This window comes from Aquila chrysaetos, chromosome 5 (genome assembly GCF_900496995.4).
Source record: "Aquila chrysaetos chrysaetos chromosome 5, bAquChr1.4, whole genome shotgun sequence".
Classification (NCBI taxonomy): Eukaryota; Metazoa; Chordata; class Aves; order Accipitriformes; family Accipitridae; genus Aquila; species Aquila chrysaetos.
Genome location: NC_044008.1, coordinates 21,284,693 through 21,305,825, shown reverse-complemented (window position 1 = coordinate 21,305,825; position 21,133 = coordinate 21,284,693).

The following is a 21,133-nucleotide window of genomic DNA, read 5'->3' as shown; positions in this document are numbered from 1 at the left end:
ACCTCTTTTGAACCAATTTGCTAAGATCACACTGCTTTTGCTATAAAGCTCCAAAGCAGAAAACTATTTCAAAAATGCCCAAAATTTGGAACAGAGAGCAGACATTTATAATAAACTTTCTGGAATGCTCAAAAGTAATTCCATGAGGCCCAGAATACTATAATTCAATAAGAGTTATTAATTTTGCCACACTGTAAGACACAGCATGTCTCCAGCTTCTCACAATCCACTTACAGACTACAGAAGAAATTCTTCACTGAGCTGGGAGTCAAGCTAAGTAAAGCTTTAGCTTTAGCTGAAGCCATTAAACCAAAGTCCAGGTGAAATTGATAGCAATCCTACACCATGTTCTCCTCAGGACTATAATCTTCGCATCCTTCACATGAACCTGAGTGCATATTAGAAAACCACTCTCATTATGTTTTATAACAATAGTATAATTTTATACCTACCTAAAATGCACCAAAGGTGGCCTTTTAGTTAAGATCAGATATTCAGTTTGGAAATTAATTTCCTGATTGTCTCTCATTGACCTCTGATTCACCACATGAAGCATTCCCAGAGTGTGAGAACTGGCTTCCCTGTGGAGAATAACGAACAAGATGGTTCAGAGATGCCCATCTGGCCCTTGAAGCTCTCTCATGGGCATTCTAAAGACAGAGAGACCAGGTGAGCAGAAAGGGTTCCTGACCCACACATGGTGTGGAAGTCACACCACCAGCACCAACTGGCTTACTCCACATGGTTGGCTCTGTTCAGTCACACAACTTGCTAATGTCACTTTAATGTACTTGATTTGATACATTAAGCCTAGCCAATTTTTCCACCTTTAATCGGTAGGAAAAGTTTTTAACTGCAACGGTCTAATACCTTTTCCTAATCACTTCAAACAATAAGTTCTGAGGACTTTTTGACCAAGTCTGCATAAAATGAACTTTTCTGTTCCTTACTAAATGCCTTGAATTATCCTATGCAGCATGTAAATGCCTTGAATTATTCTACTCAGCATGCTTAAATATCATCAGTCTTACACAGCTATTTGGGCACACCCTATGCCTGGAGCAAGCATCTCAAGAAGTTTCAGAGAGCAACTGCTCTATATCGTTCTCTGATAACATCAAGAAAATCCATTTGTCAGAGAAGTGAAAATGTACAGCAAACCATTATCAGTTTGTGAAGACAGTTTGGAAGCAAAAAACTTTCAGAATTTTAGGTTTTAATTTGAACAGATAGATGAGGAGAAAGTAGATGTCAATAAATACGAATCAAAAACAGGTCAAAAGAAATCTCAGATTGAGGAAAATTCCTAAAAAGCAGTGAGTTTGGGAGATTCATAAGACGATCAGCACAACTGTTTGGGAAACAGTAGATGATTTTGATTAGATAAGTTTGGCTTCTAAGACTGATCTTCATGGGAAAAGAATGTGATTAGGAGAGACTGTTGATCTATAATCTTTTTCTGTCTTCACTCTTTCTTTCTCCATATGTGAAATATTTATATGTATGTCCTTATTTGTTTTACATTATTATTCATTTGTATATTTATGTGTATATGAATATATAGAGCTTCTTTTGCTGAATTTATCTCATTTAATTTTATTTTCCTCCTTCACATTGTACCTGTCCCTTCCTTTTTGCTATTCCTCTTCAGCATATCTGACCAGTTTCTCACCTCTTCTGCCTACCCATTTCACAGCTTCCTTCAGCCATTATCAGTCTTTTCTCCACATACAGATACATCTGGGTGTCTCCTGCTTCAGCATCTGGATCCACTAAACCTCTCACTGTGCATTTCTCTTCTCTCCATGTGAGATCAGAGGCAGCCTCTGATGTTGGTGAAAAAAAAAAAAAAAAAAAGCCAGGAAGAATGCTCCAGGCTACTAGCCAGCATTTTTGGTTGTCTTTCTTCAGAGAGTATCTATTCATCTGAGTTTGATTAAGAAAGATAGATTCTTGTAAGCAGTAATGACAGATCCTTGTTTGGGTTTTTGTATTCTCAGAGGCAACTAAATGTATTGATGGATGTAGACATGCAGGTCTTCTGTGTGAACGATGATGAATATTTCCATATTTTACTGCATTTATGTAGCAGGTTGTTTACAAAATGACATTAGTCTGCTGAAGCTCATTTCACCAGCATCGTTCAAAGGAGAGATACAGGGAGCTGGAATGTCTAAGTGGAGCAACATTTTCACAGCATGGTTTATCTGATCTTACTGTGAGCTACAACCTGCAATTGAAAGGAAAAGATATTTGCCCCCCTCCTGTACACTACACAACTCCTTGTGCTGGATCTAACAACTGTTTAGTTTTGTGGTACTGAATGGACTAAAAACACCTTTTGTTTTGGGGGGGGGGGGGGGGGGGGGCGTGGCAGAGTTCTGGTTTTCACTTGGATGAGGGAGCTGATCCAACCAAACTCCCAATTGCACAACCTGGCAAACGGAGTGTGCCACTACAGACTGGATGGCAGGAAGGCTCAGCCACAGGCAAGATGAAGGGAGACTGTGATGTCACATCCTGATGGCTGCCTACAGTTAGGTCACTGATGAAGGCATTGGCTCTGAGGAGACAGGGCTGGTTTTCTTCACTGACCATGAAGGGATCCTAGAAAGTCAAGCATTCTGGTCTAAAGTTAGGTTTTGTCATTACTTCTCCTTTTCCCTCAATATTTATAGCTTCTTCCTACGGTACATAGAGGAAGTCTCAGAAACAGAAAGAGATGAGGTCAGTGTTCAGTAAATCAACATATTCATTTAAAAAAAGATTTCAGACAGGAAAGTAAAATATATTAATGCAATTCATTGCAGTAGCATAATTAAAATTGCTAAGTTAAGTAAATAATGGAAAAAATATTTTCCAGTAAAGTATTCATTAAACACCACAAATTTCACCAACTTAAAACTCTAGCAAATATCATATCTAACACTGAAGATATGTTACGTACATCTACAACGAAGGAAGGTGTAGGATATTTCATCAAAGACAGGTGAAAAAATAGCATATTTGACTAAAGGCACACAAAGCAACCAGCCTTACTATACTAAATTGAAGAATAACTAATATGTTCCATTTTATCTTGCTTTACCTCTGAGTTTAGAACATTAACAAAATCTAGAAACTGAAATAAAAGTTGGGCTTATATCTTCTTTTAATTTGTTAGACTGTGTGGTCAGCTTCTACCCTGCACACGCTACTTTTCTTCATGTTCACTTCTCAAGCTAGAAATTCCACACACAAAAAAAATTTGATAGAGAAGAGACCTAGTATTTTCATTCAATTTTAACTACAAAGCAATTAAAAACAGATGGGAAAGGAAAGCAATTTTTTTTATTCAGACAGTTTGAACCTGTTGTCCTTTTTTATATTTAACATTTATTTAATGCAAAACCCTGACACAATATTAAGGTAAAGGTCATTATTCTAGATTAAACTCCTTTACCATTTGGCAAAGACCTTAGATCCCAAACTGCAAACATGTAATGTTCTTACTGTTAAGTAGAATGTGCAATCAAGGGACATTCAAGTTTTGTAAAGTAAGCATGTTTCTAACCTTTTTTTGAAAACTGGGTCTAAAAGGGATCATGAACATCACTAGGTCCTCCAAGGAACCATTAAACAAAACAGGAAATTAAAACACAACATTCTTGATATTTTCCAGCTATAAGAACAGGTGCAAGAAAAACAAATTCTAACAGACAGTATAAACCTTTTGCATCGAATATTTTAAGTTAATAAGTAAAAGAAAAGGGGAGAAAACAGAAGACCACAAAATTCCTCACTGTTTTCCTCATCTATCATTTTTTAACAGGTCAAGCTAAAGGCTGATTACCCAGTGAATATAACTGCTGTACAGAAACAGTGATCTCTCAAAGCTTTTTTGTTTGTTTTCTTTTTCTCCAGGTGAATTACACTAACTATATTTAACTTTCACCTTTTTGCTTTAAGGAAGAAGTTATGGTTTATTTCCTTGTTCCATAGGCAAAGTAGGAAGGAATAACACATAAGTTCTTTTTTATAAATATTTTCTATTTGTTTTATTTATTTGTATAGGTTCCCTCTCTTCTGAAAAAACACATTCACTTCAATTAAACCAACTTAGGAAAGGTACAATCACTTCAGCTGAAATCATGTTGAAATCAGGAAACTGCGGCTTTCTTGTTATCAAAAGGCAACTAAAAAAAAATCTTTAATATTTGTCTACAGAACATAATGACTGCACAAAAGCCAAGAGTGTATAACATTGCTCAACAGTGAAGTTTCCAAGTATTAATAAAAGTCTTGTACAGGTTTGGCTCTCAAAATACAGTAAATGCTAGAGGTCGTCTTCTTCTCAGGTAACACAGTCATTATAAATGACAAATGACATGAATGAAACAGAATGTTCTTCCTCACTTGGACAAATTCCCTGTCATATTTACATTTTGTGTTACCAAACTTTTTTCTGAGTTGCAACCTGAATGCTTCCAGTTTTAAAAGTGGAGAACACTAAAGCTTTGGTATTTAGGTACTACAAAAGAGCAAGAAGGATCTGTTTGATAAGTATTTGACTCTCCACAGGCCTGATCCATATATGCTCACAGCCAATGAAAGCACTTCTACTGTCTTCAACAAGTTTTTGACTGCAATACCTTTTTTAACCTAGACTTTGCAAGTACTAGTACTGTTCCTTTATTATAATTTTTCTTACTGATTTCGATAAAGTTTCAGATAGCTTCTGTCTCCATAACCATATACTTTTCCAGAATTCTTTAACCATTATCAGCCATTTACCATTAATTAAAGGATCTAATATCAGATCAGGCATTCTAAATTAGTCAGTACCAAAACCAGTTCATAGTACTGAACCTTAGTCAGTTTTACCATTTGTCAAGGTTATTTTGTGCTCCTTAGTAAGGTCACATAATTCATGTAGAAAAGGACATATATTCTAGCAGAAATTCTAGACAACTGTAAATATACTCGGAGAGGGGCAGGGTGGAAGATGGTTTTATTAAATTACTTGTAAAATTAAGCATATTAGTCATATTTAAAAGGTTTTTAAACATTTTCAGTTTGTAATAGACAGTGAAATTTTCTATTTATGATCTTAAGTATCAGTGTGGAGGAGAAGTTGGGAGTTGGGTAAAGGACAAGTGGGGTACTCCAGAAATTCAACATTAATCCTGCATTACCCAGGGACAAAGGCTGAAGTCAATGTTACTCAAACTTTTGTTTTTATTATTCCTCTCAAGGTGATGAATGTCCCATAGCACCATAGTTCAGTGAATATGCATAATCCTCCCTCTTCCAAAACACCACAGCAGTCCTGTCTTGGCACGTGATGAAGATCCTTTAATTTCAAACTAACAGCATTTTGCCTCGGGACTGTCGTGGTTTAACCCCAGCTGGCAACCAAGCCCCACGCAGCCGCTCACTCACCTCCCTCACATTGGGATGGGGAAGTGAATCAGAACAGTAAAAGTGAGAAAACTCGTGGGCTGAGATAAAGACAGTTTAATAGGTAAAGCAAAAGCCACACACGCAAGCAAAGCAAAACAAGGAATTCATTCCCCACTTCCCATGGGCAGGCAGGTGTTCAGCCATCTCCAGGGAAGCAGGGCTCCATCACGTCTAATGGTGACTTGGGAAGACAAACGCCATCACTCCCAACGTCCCCCCTTCCTTCTTCTTTCCCCAGCTTTATATGCTGAGCATGACGTCCTATGGTCTGGAATATCCCTTGGGTCAGCTGGGGTCAGCTGTCCCGGCTGTGTCCCCTCCCAACTCCTTGTGCCCCCCCCAGCCTCCTCGCTGGTGGGGTGGGGTGAGGTGAGGAGCAGAAAAGCCCTTGGCTCTGGGTAAGCACTGCTCAGCAGTGATGAAAACATCCCTGAATTATCAACACTGTTTTCAGCACAAATCCAAAACATAGCTTCATACTAGCTACTATGAAGAAAATTAACTCTATCCCAGCCAAAACCAGCACAGGGACATAGCTGAAAATTTTTACTCTTGCAAGTAATAACATGGTACAAAAGGGCTGATGAATGAAAAAAAAAAAAAAAGAAAAAAAAGAAAAAAAGAAGGAAAGCTGCCTAAAGTTAGCAATCTACACATATTTTCCTAACAGATAATCACAAGAATAAGTGATGCATGTGTTAAAAATTACCCCAGGCAACTATAAATTTTGCACTTGTCCTGGATGCAGTAAGAAATTCATATTACCATAGATCAGCCTCTGCTAACCACATGTAGCAGTCATATGCTATCTCACAATATGTTACACAGTTCAGATTGTGATCGTACAGTTGGTCTGAATAATTATTCCTGCATCAAAACAGAGGAGAAACAAGAATCTACATTCACTTAATGAATCCATCAATGAGTGCTGCATATGATAACTTACCCCTTCACTCATCAATATAACTGCAGTTTATTTGAAATAATTAGGCAGAGAAGCATTCAAAATTGTCTTAAGGAGTTTATTTAAACAGGTTGCATACAATTACATGCATGGTAAAAGTTAGGAAAAATAATACATTCATTTTTGATAACTGCTGGATAAAGGGGATGCTGCTGGAGCACTGTAAAAGCAGCAGCAAGGAACACCTGCAGTGGGATGTAGGTAGACCTGGGGTTCAGTGCGGCCCTCCCACACCACTCTGGTCACAGCGTGGCTGAAATTCTGGAGTTTACAGTCTCACTTACATGCAATGTTCAAAGGCTTCTTTATAAACCACAAACAGTCAGTTTTGCCCTGTCTGAAAAACGGGACTTCTGGCGTCTATGCTGGGCAATACTGTCTGAAAGAGCCCTTTCCATGGGCCAGGTCACCAGTGCCATTCACCAGTTCTGTAATGTCTGGGTATTCCTTAACCCCTGTATTCCCCAATCCTTCATTTCATTTCAGCTTAACCAGCTTCCAGAAGGGATTTGGCTCCAGTAGAGTCGAAACCAAACTATGGTTTTCAACCTTCTGCTCAAACTAATGTGAGTAAGGAAATTTATATTAAAAAATGCCTTTTACCTAGGGATTTAAAAAAAAATAATTTGGAGGAAGAGTCAGAGGAATATGAAGGCATGCTGTAGTTAAATGGACATTAGTATTCTTATTTATTAGGTTTCTGAAACCAATGCCAGGTAGGCTGATGAAATTCCCTAAAACTTCCTGAAATCTGAGATTCCTGCTCCTTCGTTCCTTGAGGAGACAACCACTGTCCACTGCTTGTCTATTTATACTTCCCTAGAGTGCGATGGAAAACATGATGGTTTTGGTCTACAGTGCAACAGAAGTCTAGATAGTCTAGCTTGCAACCAGCCCTCAAGCTGCAGAATACATGGTTCCCTTTTGTATTAATTTGGATGCACACTCTTACCTATACTAACTTAAAAATTTTTTGCTCTTTACAGAATAATTATAAATGGGTGTAAAGAAGAGTAGGTGTTCTTCAATGTGCTCTGTCACTGCTTTATGCTTTTTGTCTTTTTACTACACTTACTATTATTTTTTACATATTGAATGAATCCTGAAAGAAAATGAAACATGTTGAAAGGCACGTACAGCCAGCCATAACTGCAAGCAACACTTGCTTTAGCCTTGCGTCGCTATCCCTGAGCACAGAGAACGTGTTTTTAGGACAGAGGTAAAGCACAAAATATAGGCATTGTGAATAGATACCGTCTGCTTATTTCTGTCCTAAAAAGGTTTACTTTTACATTATTACACCTATTTTGAGGTCATTAACTCTGTATTAAATACAAGTGGAGACAGAGTAGAGTAGGTTATTCAGGAAGATTTCAGGTATAGAAAGATTTTGACTTTGTCCTTGAATTAAGGATTTCCTCTATGTTTTCTCATCCAGCATTTTACACTGAGATAGATAACTCATATCTCAATACACTTTCATGGGGTGTTGGTAGTTTATATCTCAATACCCCTGGTATCTCAATATCTCTTTATTACCCCTTTAATCCATACCTTTGTGGCTAAAGAGTTCTGTGAATATCGTACATGCTACTGTCTTAATTCTGGAAAGGCAAAACAGCAAATGGTGAGTTTTGAAGTTCTGTTAATAAAGATAATCCCATAATAATCATTAAAAAATCATTAGCATTCCCACAAATTACAAGATACTAAATATTAGCTTCAGAAATACGTTCTATCAGAATGAGAAGACATCTGAATTAAGGCACATGTAACTATGGCTAGTCAAATCATTAGCATTCTCAGATTTCTCCCTTCACCTTCCCCAATCAATTCACAATGTGTCACTTTTACTCAGCTGTTTTCTTCAGTTACAAGTTGATTACTATCCTACAGGTTAAAACTCCTTATATCTTGAATTAATAAACACTCATCATTTCTCAAGGCAAATTCTTGGTCTGTCTAGCTGATGCCTTATCCTACTTTTCATTTACAGCTGTTATTCCTGCTAAATCTGTTGATGACTGCTCACCCAACAGAGAGAAAACCTGTGGTGTTATAATCATATGTAATATACAGGTGGTAATCCATTTCATAGGTTAAGATACTATAAGTAGCTCCCTGCCAGTGCAACATCTCCTATTTGAGCTCACCATCACTTAAAATGAGAAAAAAAATCTAGATAGAACGAAGTTGTATCTTAAATCTCCTTTTCAATGAATCAAGCATTATCAAAGTTTGAGAATTTATGTTTAAATATATATATTAAGAAGAAAATTAGTAGCTGCAAAAGATTAGTCCCAGTGATTTTGTGAACCTTTAAGATCCCCAAAACACACTCTCCACTGGTATAAACATTGGTCTACAAAGGCTTTTGGGTTTTCTTTGAGAGGATTTTTTGCTTGGCTTTTGCTGTTCTGCTGTGAAAAAAAAAAAGCCTGAATTCTGACTATTTTAGTAGCTTCTCACCTGTGAAGCTGCAACATGGTTGGTTGGTAGTGTACCACAGGTACTAATTTTTCTGGTATTGAACAGCTCCTAGTTAAGTCATTCCACTGTGTGACACCAGTTTATGTTGCTCCTGGGCCTGTTCTGTCATGTCTGGGGGTATGTAGAACTAGTAACAATAAGATGATTTAAGCAATGATAATATAAATCATGCTGTGTTACAGTAACTGGATATTTTCTACACTTATTGCTGTATCTTGTCCCAATATAACCTTTATCCTGAAAAATCTTAAATATCTCATCTATAACCACAGAAGACAAGCTGAACTTTCCCACTGAGAGAGATTTTTCAGGACAGCCTGCAAAGAATGTACCATATATTCCAAGAATGCATTCCCTTGCCTCTGCTATTTTAAGTGCACCTTAGGAAGCTATGATAATTACTGTGCTCATCAGCTGTAGTAATTGTAGGGAAGAATGTTCATATCAAACAGAGTTTGCATTGCTATGGTAACACAGGCAGTAATAACAGTGTGGACCATTTTAGAACAGGGATCCCCAGTTAGAGATCTGAAGCACCTGCAGGTGCAAAGGATTTTTCCATGTGCTAGAACTAAAGTCCTCTTCTAACACCAAAAAAGTCAACAATTTGGGGAAAAAAAACAATCCAAAACAAAGCCAATGAAACCCCCAACCATACAGACTGTAAGATCCTATTCTAACACTACACTGCTTGCTGTTAGAGCACCACTGCTGTAATCAGAATAATTTACAAATAAAGTAGCCTGGGACTGATATGAGTGCCTCTTTTCACCTTTCTGGCAGTAATGCAGCCTGAAAGTGGGTGTAAATTATAATAGAATGTGGGTGCTAAATTTAATCACATTCACACCCATTTTAAGGATCCTTCATGTCAACAGAGCTATGAAAGAAACTTAGGCTTATCTACTTTTAGAATTTTTTTCAAAATAAAGCAGAGTGTCACTTTTAAAGTGCAGCGACTATTCTGAAGCAGCTCCCCATGCAGGAACTCTTATTCTGCAGAGTGCTTCCTCTGTCCCTCTTTCAAATTTAACTTAATCCATTTGAGATATCCAGAAAAAGGCTCTCATTGCAAGCTATTCCAGTTAATCTCCCAGTGTAGCTTTTTGCTGTAAGTGCAATCAAACCTAGTGACTTAAAGTACTGGGTTTAATGGTCTATTCTAATGCTGGGACTTTCAGGAATAATGGAAATTGGCACTATGAGCAATAGCATAGAAATGGCAAAAGTTAATTTTCAGAAACAGGCAGCCATTTTTTGCTCATTTGAGAATGCAGCCCACAGCATGATTTCATTTTAAGAGACTTCTCCCTTGATGCAAATTGTCTATCATGGATATTTTTAGAGAGTGCCAAAAGTGTGGTTATATATTGGAAATCCTTTTTTGGCAACCCATTAACAAGGTTCCAGCCTTTTATTTCCCCTCTCGTCCTACAGCTACTGTTTCCTCAGTTGTACTGATCTGGCAATTTGTACGGCCATGCTCTGCAGCAGAACTGTAATGACAGCAATTTAAATATACACGTACTTAAGTTAGACTCTTTTTTTCTTTAGTGGATTATTTCATAAGTCTGGTTTAGATCACAACCCACAAACAGGCTGAATTTGTAAAACTGGGTAGCTGGTAACCTTGGCCGAGATGGATGTGTGAGGACCATGGGAACTAACTACTGTTGACAGGAACCTCCTAAATTTTCCCCATGGAAAACTGTACTGTTAGTGAGAAGCCAACCACAAAGTATAAGCAGAGAAACTTATCCAACAGATTGAGACTAAAAAGCTTTGCCTTCTGTGTTTGCACCTAACTGCCATCCTGTCACCCCAATTTAAACAAGGAAAGTGATCATAGTGCCCTTAGGAAATGGGCACAAAAACAGAGTATTGCAAAGACAGCTAGCTTTCTCTTTTTTTGGTTTCAAGTTTTAGTTCATCCAAATTTTATGAACACAAAGTTAGGGCCAAGAGCACTCAGGGCATTTTGGATATGAGCTCCACTGCTGGCCATTCGTGCCAGCAGAGTTCTGGGAAAGCCACAGCCCCGGCTCTGCTTCTGAACGGTATTTTACAGCTGTAGGCTTCGCTCAGATGCCTGTAACAAGACAATGCTTTCTCCTGATGTTGTTCAACTTATGAACAAGGTGGATTTTTACTCACTACTTTTCTGTAGTCATCTGTTATTGCACATGCCGTGGACCACAGGAAATTAGCCGTGTTTCCATGTTGCTTGTATTCTGACAGTATTATGGATCAACACAAGAAGAGGATTAATCCCACACTGACTTCCCAGTATGTGAATTCCATATCAAATTTGTGTCTGGTTCTTGGTGAATTACAACAGGATGAGAACTGGGTGTTAAATACTTGATTTCACTGAAGACATAAAATACCAAATTTTGCTACTAACAATCTTGGGTTGGATTCTCAGCTTTGTACCTCTATATTCTGATGATGCAAACAATGTGGTTTTCTTTCCAATGTACATTTCCCAATGTAAAGAAATCCCAAGTGGGAAAGTAGAATTGGCTGTACCTATACTAGATATACATATACTACTACACTATACATATACTGCCTGAGCATTATAGCATACTGGGTGTTTTGGGGAAGGCATGGAACTAGACCTGCTTTGGTCCTTGAGAGCTTAATGTAACAAAAAGTTCAAAGCAGTCTGTAAACTGCTCGGTTCTGCATTACAACTGATACAGAAATGGTCTTGATCACCATCAGGGATAAAAAATCTACAAACAGATCTCTTTTGGTCATCAACCAGGAGAAGAGAGAGAGCACACCATTAGGTCCATCTTGTTCAGCGTAGCTGAAAGTCCTTTAAAAGCCTTTAAGGTTTTAATTGGGGCAGGGGGGTGGAATAATCTTATTTTACAATACTAGATTATTTAACCATGGCAAGGTAGTTACTATTCTGGTATTGATTAGGTTCCTAGACTGAATTTAAAGCTTGGCTTTTGTTTCCCATTGTTCTTTAGACTGAAAGAGGTACATATGATTGAATTCAGTCTCAGTCTACGCAGGCAAAAGTCCCAGCATTTATAGATGAGCTGCAGGGACTCACACAGGCTTCAATATGACATTCTGTTACCTTTCTTCAAGCAGAAAAGAGACAGATCTACCTATAATTATATCTATATTCTCAAATTAAGAGTAACATAAACATAAGAAGAACCATAAGAACACTGTAGGCTTTGAAAAGGCAAATTAAACACTGAGCATTTTTTATTTTTTTAATTACTGGTAATTTGGCCCTGCTTATTGTTCATAAAAATTCTTTTATAACTGTTCTTCCATTATAATAAAATAATGTACCTTTTATAAATATAAGATATAAACACATTCTTTAAGAAATCAAGTAATATGAGTATTTTGTGTTTCTCCCTTGCTTTTTTTTTTTTTTTAAATGCCTAATAAGATTTCCAAGATTTTGCTGACTTCTTAGAAACTACTAACTACATGGCTATATGACTCAATGTACAAAAAGGTTTGCCTTCCATCAAAGCCTTATCCTAATCTGGCTGAATGGTTAAATATTTTACTTCCAAATTCCATATGGCATGGATAGCCATCTGTGTGCCCCCATATACCCTTTTATATCATTACTAATGTGATGCTGTGGACTTTAGATGCTTCTCCTGGAAGTCGACATGTGCATTTCAGCTCATTAATCTCTAATTTTTTTCCAGGTGTTCTGTTACTCGCTCCAATGTTACATTACCCGATATACTTATACAGGTTCCCACTATCAGAAATCGAAGAGAATATGATTCCCCTGCCAGATACACATTCTTTTATTTATCTATTTTTTATTACATTCTCTTAATTTTTTGATTTATCAAATCTAGTTTTTCTAAGATCATGACTTTAGGAATGAATTAACTTTGCCTGGAGTTTTAGATGTTTCTGAGAAAAATGTTGCCTATATTTTCAAAACTTGTAGCGCTCAAGCAAGTAAAAATCATTCCACTGGTTTTAGAAGGAACTTTGTGTACTAACAACACAGAATTTGAAATACAAATTGTAACCACCTTAGGGGTGGGGTTTTTGTTGTTTGTGTGTTTGCTTTTTTTCCAACACAGCTGTAAACAAGCAAGTTTAGTTTCCATTTTTAGAGAGAAAAAATTCTCAGTAGTGTTCACTGTTCGTGTTTTGCTTGTTCTTCTCTTGGTCGTATGCTCTGCCTGAGCTAACAAAAAAGAAATAATAGATAGGCTTCATAGCTAAGGTCCACTCTAATAATTAATTGTCTGTTTAACTGAGCCTTTTTTTTTTCTCAAAATGCGTGCAGGTGAAGGATGTGCAACCACACAAATGCCATTCAAGAGGTCAGATGAGATAAGCATAAGGCAGCAAAAACACATGAGTACCTAACATCAGATATTTAATTACAAAAAATAAGGATGAAATCAAAATTACTTTAAGGCCAATTTCAGAGAGCAGAAATAAATATAGTAAACATTATTGAAGATATCAGTAAGTGTAAGCATGTTACACAAATGTTGTTAGTCTATAGTATATATGCAGGTATTGAATTGTCATTAGCAATTTCCAGGAAATGTTTCCTCAACGTCCATGAGTCAGTTACTGACTCTACTTTTGATGTAACACTGAATGGTCTCATTAGCCATGTGGGAGAGCAGGCCAGACCAGAAGTGCCCTCTTTGTCCCAGAATTTCATAGAACCATAAAATGGTTTGGGTTGGAAGGGACTTTAAAGATCATCTAGTTCCAGCCCCCCTGCCATGGGCAGGGACACCTTCCACTACACGATGTTGCTCAAAGCCCCATCCAACCTGGCCTGGGACACTTCCAGGGATGGGGCATCCACAGCCTCTCTGGGCAACCTGTTCCAATTTCTCATCACCCTCACAGTAAAGAATTTCTTCCTAATATCTAATCTAATTTTACCCTCTTTCAGTTTAAAACTGTTGCCCCTTGTCCTATCACTACACTCTTGGTTAAAGCATACCTCCCCATCTTTCCTGTAGTCCTCCTTTAGGTACTGGAAGGCTGCTATACGGTCTCCCTGGAGCCTTCTCTTCTCCAGGCTGAACAACCCCAACTCTCTCAGCCTGTGCTCATAGGGGAGATGCTCCAGCCCCTGATCGTTTTCGTGGTCCTCCCCTGGCCTCGCTCAAGCAGGTCCATGTCCTTCTTATGGTGGGAGCCCCAGAGCTGAACACAGTACTGCAGGTGGGGTCCCACGAGAGGGGAGCAGAGGGGCAGAATCCCCTCCCTTGGCCTGCTGGTCACACTGCTTTTGATGAAGCCCAGGATGCAACTGGGATTTGTCACCTCTCCCCTTCCTGTTCTCCAGGCTTAGTTCCTCAGTCCCTGGGAGAAGTTACACCTGCAAGCAAAGACTGTGATCCTGAATGACTATACAGCTGAAAAGCTATGAACGCACATTGCTCCATTAGTCCTTCCCATGGAGCCAACAGAAGGCCAACATCTAAAACATCCCTCACATACAGCATTACGCCAACTGGGGTGTAACCAGCATAGATCTGGCAGTGGTGACAGATGAATTCTGGAACAAAAAGAAACATGGAAACATACAGTTTGATGTCGAAATCCTGACCGTGTGGAAGTCAATAGTCAGAATCCAACTGACTTCAGGTGTAGAAGATCACCCCTTATGATTACTTAGTGTATTTTAAACATGCATACATAGGTGCGTATATGTGTACACATACACCTACATATTCATTATGTACCTGAATCAGTATTTTGCATTCACCAACAATGCTTCATAATTAAAGTGTTTGCATAATTAAAGTTCTTGCAGAAATATTTTCCATCACTCTGCAGTAAGTCACAAAATGTGAAAAAGACTGAAAGTTGGCTTATTTTTGAATGATAAAAGCACATTTGATGCTTTGTAGAATCCATTTAAGGCATTTTTTAAAGCTTGCTGTATTGAAAATGTGTAAATATAAAAATTTTAATGAAACTATGTTCCTACTTTAGGCATTACTATTTGTTAATATCTTTCACTCTTTATTTTAATACCAATGCCTAATTAAGAGATCCATTAAAAATCCATGATATTTACTGAATGGAAAAATTCCAGTGTAAATATCTTTTTTAATTATTATAGTCTTTACAGACATAATATGGATAATAAAGTTAAACATAAAAATTAATAAAACTATAAAATGAACCAAGTCTGTATTACAATATAAAAATGGGGGGGGGGGGCATTTAAGAAAATCACAAATATAACTGATGAGAATAGCATCTGCCCTAAAGGCTGATTTAATTTTAATTTTGTAATATTCATTTAAGATTTTACCCCTTGAATTTTGTCATTGGTCTAGGCACAGAACTGGCGGCCTGACATGGTTTGATTATAATCCCAGATCTAACTGAGTGGCCTTGGACAAATCATCCCTGAGTTTGTTTTTCTTTCATTGTCAGCAGTGTATAGGGGAAGTAGATTCTTTGTCTCTTTAGCTGTTTCTTGACTAGTTAAATGGAAATGGCCTTCCTTATCTGCTATATAAAGATGCTATAGGGATTAGATAGCTAATATTTGTAACATGCTGCTTGTGAAGATTAAAAGCAGACAGTTATGTGTTATTTATTTGGTTTTATAGTTATATAAATGACTTCATTTATAAAAATGGAACTAGAAAATATTCCTAGATGTTTTTAAAAATGAGGCTTCCTCATGTCCCAGAATCATGTTATGGTAGGTATTGTTCAAAGCAGATAGACAGAGTTGAAAACTGCAAGGTAGTATATGTACTAATGAATATGCTATACATGATGCACTGTAAGCAGTGTTTTGCCTAATCACATTTCCTATTGTGTCCATTTAAAATATTTTTAAAGCAGAAAGCACAAGAGACTTCATAACTGAAGGAAAAAAACAGCGACTAGTAATTATGAATTAAAAAAAAAAGTTTTTTCACAGTTATGGATCAAGATGTGAGTTTATCATTAATTTGTATGTTTTTGAAAGAATAGTTTCTGTTGTCACACATCTATTATGCTGTCAAACAAAAGGGAACAGGCCCCAGTTTTGAGAAGAATTTGTTTCATCTTGTAACTGGAACATTTACAAACATTACTGTTCCAGTTTCTCACTGGAGCTCACCAGTTAGAGGCTATCAACTCTGCGACCAATGCACATGAACAGTAAATCACCTACATCAGTCCAAATGATATTCCCAAACTATTTTAAGTTTAGATATCTGATATAACGCTGTATGGGTGTCATGGTTTAACCCCAGTCAGCAACTAAGCATCATGCAGCCGCTCACTCACTTCCCCACCACCCACTGGGATGGGGGAAAAAATCAGGAAAAGAAGTAAAACTGGTGAGTTGAGATAAGAACAGTTTAATAGAACAGAAAAGAGGAAACTAATAATGATACTAACACTAATAGGACAATAGTAATAATAAAAAGATTGGAATATACAAGTGATGCACAATGCAATTGCTCACCACCCGCTGATCGACGCCCCATTAGTCCCCGAGTGGTGATCCCCCCCCCCCCACTCCCCCCAGTTTATATACTGGGCATGATGTCACACGGTACGGAATACCCCTTTGGCCAGTTTGGGTCAGCTGCCCTGGCTGTGTCCCCTCCCAACTTCTTGTGCCCCTCCAGCCTTCCTGCTGGCTGGGCATGAGAAGCCAAAAAACCCTTGACTTTAGACTAAACACTACTTAGCAACAACTGAAAACATCAGTGTGTTATCAACATTCTTCTCATACCGAACTCAAAACAGAGCACTGTACCAGCTACTAGGAAGACAATTAACTCTATCCCAGCTGAAACCAGGACAATGGGATAAAAATCTTCATACCTTTGGTTATCTGTGGGGATTTTAATGGCAGAGGAGTGGAACAGAGAGCTTGACAACAACTGATTAAACCACTGCAAAGGGTTGGTAATCGATCGCATTTTGAAGCACTACATCTCCAAGCAATTTCAGACTGCAAAGAACATGCAAAGAAGGAGAAAAAACTGATTTCTGCAAAAATTGTAGCTAGTGAGAAATTTTCCATTAAGAATGATGAAGAAAGGATGGTTCCAAGGGAGAGCAAGAAAATATCCCAATCAGTCTATGGCTTTGATAATCATATGGGTTTCACAGACTGCCTCCTTTGAATTACCTGACTGACAACAGTGAGATCCCCAAAATGAAGAGACAGTTCTGGACCAAGTTGCTTCTGGCATGGGAAGCAGAGGAAAAAGGAGGGAGGAAGGATAGATCTAGCCGAAGAACCAGCAGAGGAAACTTGTTCTTGCTGCTCTTCCTACTGCTGTTGTGGCATGGGAATCATGGCTGTTTTGCTGCTGCAGATCTTGTATACCACCAGGTTTAGTCTTTGAATCACCAGCATATCGCAAAATAATGGCAACTATCCATCAAACCTGCTGTCCCCAAATTTTGAAAACCTGGGAAGAAATAAAAACATTAAGCTAAAACGGATCACCTGGAACTAATTAATGTTTGCAGGTGATGAAAAATTTATAAATGGCACTTGAACCTAGACAAATTGTTGATGTTCTGAAATTATTACATGCTGAAAATTCATATACTGTCTCTCTATTGAGTAGATAGATTAACAGCATTTGTATAAATTAAGCAGGCAATTGAACATATTACTATATTACCATACATGTATCTTGTTCTACAAAGTGATGTAAGAGTAGTTATTTGTTATTAATGATAGACATAGGTCTGAAAAACAGCATTTCAGTGTGTGTATAATGTTAGAGAGGTATTTTTTGGTGTAGGGAAATGTTATAATTTTGACATTGAAGTTTCCACCAGCACATTTGAAACATCTTCTGGAAACCTACTTCAAAAAAAATTAATAAAGTTCAAGATTGAGTGGATGACCCTGCCAGGCTCCTCGTGGGACGGCCAGGCACTGCATGTGACCCCCAAGGAGGCCATCACGAATGGACACTGTCCCAGTGCCCCTGGGGGTGGTACGTGCCTGGGTGGGGGCTGGAGGGAGGCTGGTCAAGGTGGTTACAGCCTGTGGGTGCTCACAGGGCCCAGACACACCCCAGGGTTTTCTTACTCTACAAGTATTAAAAGAAGCACATTTTGTGTTTTATGGAGGCAGCCCATATAGACCTCCTGTCTCTGTTGGTAAGCACCCCTGTAAGTTTACTCAGGACTTTTAGTTTGTTGTAGTCTATTGAAATAAGATTGTATGAGCTGGAATCAAGCTTTGTAGTGTTTTTGTCGATATTTCTTCCATACAGGCACTGGCACCCTGACTAAATCCATGTTCACCTTATCATCCCTGCATACAGGGGCAGACACATCCACTGCTGACTTGGATCTTCACAGAGCTAAGCTGCTCTCTGTTGTTTTCTGGAGCTCAGTCAGTCTCCATTGGCTGTGCTTCTAACATTGGCATCCCAGGTAAACGCTTACAGTTAGGCAAGATGAATAGAAATGTCTCTGCACTCGGACACTAAGGGACTTTGCAAGAAGTTTATAGCACAATATGAGCAGATCAGCAGGGAAAAACAGCTGGTGCCGAGGACATCACATTCCCACCACATACATTGGGAAGATTTATACTTGAAATTGATTCTGATCTGGTCCTTCCTACTGAATGTCCATTAGTTGCTGAAGTTCAGTATGTTCATTCCTGGAGCACACCTCTGAGGTTAGTTTCATTCTTCGTTAGGCTACCAAAGCACAGTGAGCAGGAGCATGTGGATGGCTCACCTCAAAAATCCAGTCCAGATCTGAAGCAAAACACCAATACGGACACGCCCATATGACTTAATTTTCCTTCCCTAATACACAGCCACACTTCTTCAAGTGGAAGCTTATCCCTCCCAATGCTTCTTGAATTTTGTCCCCTCATTGTTATTTTCATCTCTTGTTTTCTTCAGAGCTGTTTGGCTATGACCATTCCAGACCTTTTACACACAACTTCCCATCACCCTTGCATATTTTCTAAGTTTCTTATCCCCTTTTTCTCAAAAGCTACATTTTACTGCACAGTTATCATTCAACTGCATAACACTTTGGCAGAACAACTGCTGTGTCCAAGCTTCCTGTATTAAATCATCAGTTATGAAAGTGGGGGCTGGAGGTTGGGAAGAAGGAGGTGGTGTTTAACAGAAGAAGGCAGGTATTTTTTTTTTTTTTTTTTTTTTTTTTTTACTAAAGAGAGGCAAACAGAATTAAACTTGTTTTTGTTAAGTCTGAGAACACAGCATGGTCTTAATTTTAAATCTGTAATGGGAGCTAAATCATATTTCATAAAGCTCTGCTAAAGAGATTCCATGAAAAATACAGGCTCCTTGATAGGAGCGTGGCAAGTGGCCTCTAATAACAAGCTGAACACCAGCATTGTTTCACTTGCTCCCTCCCCTGCTTCAGAAGCATTACTAGATTCACTTTTCTGCACAGAAGTCATATTCTTGAAGTAGCATACTATGAAAAAAAAAAGCTTTTCATAAATACTTGAACAAGCATTTCTTTCCCTTTACTTTAATTGCTCTACAGTCAATGATTAAATTCTACAGTCCTTAGTCACAAAGGACTTTAAGGTCATGCTGCAGACAAGACTCATTCCAAAACAATAGAAGTGGCAAGATACATAAGACATTTTCTATGCATACTCTATGCATTATTTGAATTTCTTCCTGGAAGCCTTGGTCAAGTCTCAGTCAGTCTGTACCTGGACATCCGTAGTAAAGGTAGCCGAGTGCTATGCTAGCAGCATTCTGCTCTTGTATGTCTGTACTGCTGCACACCCAAACTCATAGGCTACAAGAAACTGCTATGCCTAGCCATCTTTCTCCAGTACTCAAGAGGCCTTGATCTAGTCTCTGGCCGTATGCAATACTTTAGGATTTATTTTGGAGATAGAGCTTTTACTTTCTAGGGGCTGCTAACTGTTCATAGGAACTACGGTCTCTGTTCTGATAAGGAAATCTTTCATGACTTTTCTCAACAATGCATACAGTTTCAACATGCCACACTCACTTACATGGCTATAATTACAGAGGATTTATAAAGGGAAATAGAGTCTTTCTAGATTTGCTCCAAAGTTGATTTTGTTAAAATAACTGTTCTTCCACTCTTGGTTTGAGTGCTTATCTATGTGTATGTGTTTCTGCTCCTTGACTGAATGCTTGTAAATTTTCAAACTGAAAAACAGTCACTTCTAAACTTTCTAAATAAGCTTTCAGCTGATGATCTCTGAGCCTGAAATTCATGAACTTTCTCTATTATTTTGGGGGATGAAAAACATATTCAAAAACATTCAGTGCCTTTCTAACTGCTTATAAGAAATCTGAAGACTGTGTCATCAGCAAAGCATTTAAACTACATAATCCATCAAGCAGCTTTTTTCCCCATAAAATTCAGCATATCTAGGGCTGTTGAGATGAAGAGTTGGGTTTGTGTATGTGGATATACAGTAGTATTGCAGATTGAAAATATGCAACTCTTCTTATATGACAAAACCTAAAAATTCACCGTATGCTTTAAAATATTGCCAGTTGGATGCATCAGAGTAATGTTATTCCTAGAATCAAAAACCAGACAAGGTCCTCACTGGGTAGCCATGACCATGCAGGGTGTCTGGAAACACTTGATGGAAGATGGGAGAAGAAGCCATTTCCCTGTCACAAGATGACAGAAGCATAGTATAAATTCCCTCTTTCCTCTTCCTTTTCCCCAATATGTTAGTCCCCGACAATATCACATATACCTTTAGGATTGAAAATATTTATTTTTTTATTGTATGGCCAACGCTTTACTTTTTTTTTACCACATGATGGTCTTACACCATCACCACATGCTCTTTTAAGCCTCTCCTCACCATGATCACAGGAGGGAAATTGCAACACATTCAGACTATCATGGCAAGTTTGCCTCAAAAATCACTTCAACTTTAGTAGGGATGAAATTGCAGGACGCCATTAATTATTAAAACTCTTAGCTTCATCCAGTGTACAGCTTTTCTGAGTATTCATCTTCATGGCAATAACACTAAGTCTGGCAGGATGCTAACTGAGGGTTTTCTGCCAGTTCTTTAACAGAACACTCAGTTCATAGCAACACATTGCCAGCAAGAATACTGTGAGATGAATGGAGATATGGCCATTTCAGTCCCCAAGACTTGGCTTAACAATGCCCCAAGAACCTGCAACGATATAACAGAAGCCCTTAAAGAGACACATTGACTTGTCTGAGTCTTGTCTGAAAGATTTCCATTCTCTCAAG